This window comes from Cavia porcellus, unplaced genomic scaffold, assembly GCF_034190915.1.
Source record: "Cavia porcellus strain 051 isolate PalLab524CR breed Dunkin Hartley unplaced genomic scaffold, mCavPor4.1 scaffold_5, whole genome shotgun sequence".
Lineage (NCBI taxonomy): Eukaryota > Metazoa > Chordata > Mammalia > Rodentia > Caviidae > Cavia > Cavia porcellus.
Window position 1 is genome coordinate 90,454,916 of NW_026947488.1, and position 6,000 is coordinate 90,460,915.

Consider the following 6,000-nt stretch of genomic DNA (forward strand, 5'->3'; position numbering starts at 1 on the left):
GCAAAGTAAATGAATGCAAGCCCTGAAGGACAATGAATTTCAAGTGCATAAATGGCTCCAGTACACAAAAATTTAATGCTAATATTTGGGAATTTGTAAAGCTTTAGAAGTGTAACTTTTAAGAAAAAAATGAAAAGGTTCATTTTGGATTTTAAATATAGTTTGAAAGTTTTTCTTTCATATAATCACAGAATTCTAGAACGTGAAACAGGAAAAACATGACTCCAAGCCCAGTGTGGGCAATTTAGAGACTTAGTGAAAGCCCAACTCAAAAATCAAAAACAAAGACAAAAAAGAAAAAAATTGTAAGATTTGGTGATATAGCTCAGTGTGAGGGCTCTGAGTTCAGTCCCCAGTACTCTTCCTCTCCAGCCCCACAACAATTAAGTGTCAAAATTCCTTTGTGAAATCTAACAATATACAATTTTATATTATAAAAGATAGATGTGATCCAGTGACTGGTATAAAGAACTATTTATGATTTATTCACCGTAATTGAATATCAACCAAATATGCAAAATAATAGACAAGCCAATGACCACATAAAATACCCATAAAAAGTATTCTTTGGACATAAGGTAATTTTCATGTATCCAAAGAAGTTTCAATTAAAATACATTCTATTTGAAAGCAATACAATGTATTTGGGAAAGATGATGTTTATACAATCTACAGTGAGCAATACTAAAATGTATCTGATTAAATTTAAGCAAGTAAGTCTTTATACTCAACCTAAAAACCTTATTTTGTTGTAGCCTAAGTGAAGTGGGCAATTGAGGAAGTCTGTTTATAAACAGACTGTGATACTGTCTTTCAGGATCCCTCAAATATCCTTTAGGCACCAGGAGATTGTGTACTGAAAAATTTTACATTGCATATGAGAAACAAGATCTGTATCTGTCCTCAATTACGAGAAAAATTCATAAACTTTTACTGTCTAATAAATTTGGACGCAATTTAGTGAGTACTCTTTAGAATATGTTTTCAGATTTAGATCTAACAAGTTTTTTAGAATGTGTTTTCAGAATGTTACATATTCAATTATATTCCTCTGTGACAGGAAAGATTTGGTAAAAATGAGCTGATTTTACAAAATCTACAAAACAAAGGTAATATATAGTTTATATATATCATTATTAGCAACACATAGATTATGAACTAAACTTGTAAATCAGATGCGAGTTGTTAAAATACTATTACTTTAACTTTTACAAAAATGATATATAGTGTTGTCATTAAGTTTTTAAAATATATGAAGTGGGACAATGCATATTAGCAAAAATGCAAAATCCCAGAAAATAAAACAGAGCTTTAAAAATCCAACTAGAAACTATAATTCAGTTCTAAAAAGCCAAGCTATTTGTTACCTACAGAGAACTTGAAACATCATCATACCAAGTATTAATCCGTACTTTAAAAGATAATGATCATCCTTAAGTAAAGTAATATTTATATAAATAAAATATAGTTGATTTATCATAACTACTAGCTTATAGTGGGATTTTCCTATTATTGATAGAAACTCCTGAATATATTCATAAAAACGAAAAAGAATTCATATAATAAACTATATATTACAAATAGAAATCTAAGCAATGAAATAATTTTGTTCAACTTTCTATCTTGCATATATTATATTTTTAATGATTAACCCCATGTTTACACTGGAACTGATATCATAAAAATAATGGTAGATTTACAAGATCTTATGAGAGGAACAAAGTTTAAACACACCTGTGAAAATACAAAGGATAAATGGGGCAAAAGAGAAAAGTCTGTAAATCAAATCAGTGAGTAGATTTGCCTTTTACTTAAAGGAAACTTTTACCTTCCATTTGCCAATTGATTTCCGAAAGTTTCAGATAAAAACAAGTTAATTGAGAAAGTACACCTTCAAATAATCAATTGGAGATCTATTAATTTTAAACTACCTAAAAAAAAAAAAAAAAAAAAAGAAGAAGAAAAGAAAAGAAATAGATGAAGCCTGGCCAAAGATTACTTTTGTTACTTTTTAAAGAAAAGAATCACTAATCAGTGCGTTTAAAGATAAAGCAATATAAAGCGTTATTCCTCAGGGAGCTTGCAAACAGCATGTACTCTAGTGGAAACGGACTTCACAAGTGCTATTTCCTTTATGCAAAGCAGAGTTTCTCTTTTCAGCCTTTCCACGCGCTGAATCTTAGTTCCCAGAGAAATAGAATGCTCTGATTCAGGTGCCTGTTCTTCTGCTTCATCTGTCCTGTTTTCAGGCGTCATTGACTGCTCCCCACAGCCCCAAAGGGACAACAACAAAACACATGAAGCAATCACAGTCCTTCCACAGAACGAGCTTCACAGTAACTTGCAGCTATACACAAAGGGATAAATTCAGAGCAACTTACCAGACTTTCTGCCTAAAAAGATGATAAAGTTTGCGAAGAGTGGAAATCATGTAATACTTCAGGGAACTGCAGGCTGCAGCTGTTACTCCAGCCTGTAAATTGGACTGCTCTGACATTACAATCAACTGTTACTGACAAAGCTCGCGAGACTTGGCAGCAGCAACTTGATCTAGAAGCAGCCAATCTTTACTTTCTGACATCTGTTTAGAGGCTAATGCTATAAATGCAGTAGTAATCTCATTTGCAAAAGTATTACCGGATCTTTCTTTACAACCACAGATACTCTTTTTTGGATAAAGAAAAATAGAAGATATAGAAGCTCCTTTAACAGAAAATGTACAGGTTTTAATATCAGAGCTTCCAAATTTTTCTACTTTTCTTAGGATTATCAAGATTTAATGACGTACACAATGTTCTAAGAAATTATATTACTTAAATCTGTTATAATGACAATCTGTGAAATTGTGTAAAGTGTCGCAAAAGAGAAAGGAAACAAAATCTCTCTGTACATAAGCTATGCAAAGACAAGGTTGTCATCCCAGTATTAACTAAGTGAATATCTCAGATATGTAGTGCCTGTTAAACTCTGTTTTGAAGTCATACAAAATTCACTGTTTTGATAATTTACTCTTCAGGGGTATTACAGGGAGTCATATAGTATATATATATATATATATATATATATATATATATATATAAATTAAAAGCCAGTGTTTTCCAAACAAAATAAGTAAAACACAATTAAATATCTTCCAACTCCATAGAAAAGACTTCTTTATCACTTGATAGTGCATGTTCTATGAATAATGTATTCATATCTTTCACAATTATCTTTCTTAAAAGTATGTATTAAGGAAAATTAAATAAAAACAATAAACTCTAATGCCTGATTTCTCAAATCAGTTTCATTCTTAATCTCTTATAAATAACTTTGCTTCTAAATTTTTCACCTTTGGTCTCTTCAGTCATATATTTGTAGGAAGGTTCATTTTAAATATGTAATAGTTTGTTAAACTTTCAGACATTCAAATATGAAAACAGACATTTGTTGTGATACTAACTTGGACTGGTCATTGTAACCAACAATTTACATGAAATGTCTTAATTATTCCAATAAATATGTTCCATATTATATATTCATTTACTATGTATATATTTTTCCATAATAATGTATTTATAAACTACATAGGTCATTTTTTAAAATATTACTAAATTTTCAGATGAGGAAGTTAAAGCTTATAAAAATGAGATACTATATATTCTACCACTAGTAGTTGTTGAAATCAGAAGTTTAGTGTATATTTGTCTACATCATTTTGTGTTGTGTCTAAAAATGCTAAGACATCTATTATAAGCGTATTTAATTCATATTTAAACTGACTCGCCAGGAACATCAGCTGATTACCAAACCCAACAAATTTTCTTTTTGGTCTACTTTTATTTCAGTGAACCACCTTTAGCTACTACTCCTTTATTTCAACTTATATCATGTTTTCCTAGCTATGCCACACTGTTAGAAGTATTGCGTCTGTTCATCCCTAAAGCATTTCTTCTTCCTGTGTACTTAAAATTCTTCCTTTGTGGTTCAACGTGCAGCAGCTGCCTTCCCGCTCTGGTGTCATTTTTTCACACACTCAGTGGGGAGACAGAGGTCACAGTAAACTTGCCCAGGGTTAGTAGGCAAGAATGATTCCATTCCCTTATGGCCTTGCTGGTTAATGAGCCTGCTGTTAAGCCTTGAGTATTCAGTCTAAGTGACACTGATGAAATACTGCACTATTCTTGACATAGCATTAACACTACCCATATTTGCAAACTGGTATGCCGAAGTTTGGGGCTGAATAACTGTTATGGTCTTGACCTAGGCTTATTTTCCATTAGCTGGAAACTAACCTAAACTTTAGTTTTTCAGTTTATTGTAATTCACCACCAGAGCTAGCTGTTGTCTTGATATTAGCTCTCAAGAACATTGGAAACTGTAACATAACCACATAAGAGACATTTGGTTTTGCCACAAAAGGGTCCTAATCTTCAAGAGCACTGCATTTTCTGAAAACATATAGACTACACAGAAAATTATATTTCTGTATTTTACAAATCACAAAGCAGGTTTATAATTGCTTTATTCCATTAACATTTTACATAGCAGAGGTCAAATGACTTACAATTTTTCTGGTTTTGATTTCATGATATTATTACGTATTAATGATTCTGTGATATATGATTATATATATTTACTGTAGCTTATTTTTTATTTCTAATATATATTATGGTAATAAAAATGTTTGGTAATAACTACTATTTACAAAAACTGTTCTATGCACCTTGAATATATTAATTCATTTAAAATTCAAGAACAACCTTTGAAGTGAATAATGTTGTTAGCTCTATTTTATAACTGAAGGAAATTAGGCACATAGGGTTTAAGTAATTTTCCTCAAATCAAAGTTATTTTCTAATACTCCTGAAAATCAATAATTATAAAACTTGTTTTATGTATAGATATTTGAATATATCTTTTGTCTATTTTTTAAATTTATTTTTCCCGGGTGAAAGAAATAACTGCAATTAGTACAAAATAAAATTTTGGTTTTCTGAGATCCTCCACAGACTTCTAAGTAGAATGCTACTAAGTGTTCTGAAAGATAGGAGAATTACTATTAATAAGGATATATCTCAACATGTCTTAGAGCTAAGGAACTAGAAATACATTCTCAGGTGTCGCAGGTATTTGAAGATGAATTTTGCAGCAGAGACATTCAAAGTGGGCTCAGTTGTTTAAATAATAAAATGCTTTGATAATATGCTGTCAACTTAAATGGAGGCCTCTATAGGCAGTGCCATCAGTACAGGCTATAATAGAATTTTTTTTGAAACAAGAGAGGGTAAGTAATGGAGAGTTTGTTCTTGTTATAACAGTTTATAAATCTTTTAGGTCCAGAAATAGATTTATAGACAGCAAAAATATGGAATATTAGACTCCGAAATGTAACCAGTGTGAAAAAGAAGGCACCAGTTATAAGGAAATAAAGCACCAAGATTTTCATGGAAGTGTAAACACAGAGCAATAAAAGTAAGGATATAAACACCGTAACTTGATTTCATTAAGTTTGAAAACCAAGGTAAAGAGCAGGTTTTTTTAAACAAAGAGATACAAGGAACAAGGTTATTTGTTTATAACTGAATTTACTTAACTGGCTCAAATCAACACTTCTCAAAACGTGATGTGTCTTGGAGTCCTACTTTTAGAAAAAGTGTATATTCACAAGTCACTGAGTCATTCTGACAGCCACTTGGAAATCTAGATCCCCAAGTGACATCCCTGATCTTTGGGTTCAGCAGATCTAGAAGGAATTATTTATTTATTTATTTTTGGTTCCGGGGATCTAACTAATGACCTCGAGCTTGCCAGGCAGGTACTTATGCCAAGCCCTAGAAGGAATTTTTTAAACTGGCCTCTTAACTGAGATTGATTGGGAAGGTTCCATACTACACATCAAGAGGTATCTTCTGTAGCAAGGTTTCTAAGGAAATTGTCCTACCAATTATATGATTAATCTTTATTTCTCCTTTTCCTCATGTACAACTAAAACTTTTATTTAAAACTAATTTATGGATC

The 6,000-nt window shown here is 31.3% G+C and overlaps 1 protein-coding gene across 2 annotated transcripts in view; it reads right to left on the minus strand.

The window, feature by feature from the left end:
* Bche (butyrylcholinesterase) overlaps positions 1–2,526 on the minus strand; it is a 69,674-nt gene extending 67,148 nt beyond the window's left edge. For both annotated transcript variants that reach the window (XM_003469358.5, XM_005003457.4), the window contains exon 1: positions 2,382–2,526. The gene's annotated coding sequence lies outside the window, so the exon portion shown is untranslated. The remainder of the gene's footprint in view (positions 1–2,381) is intronic.
* Positions 2,527–6,000: the final 3,474 nt, after the last annotated feature.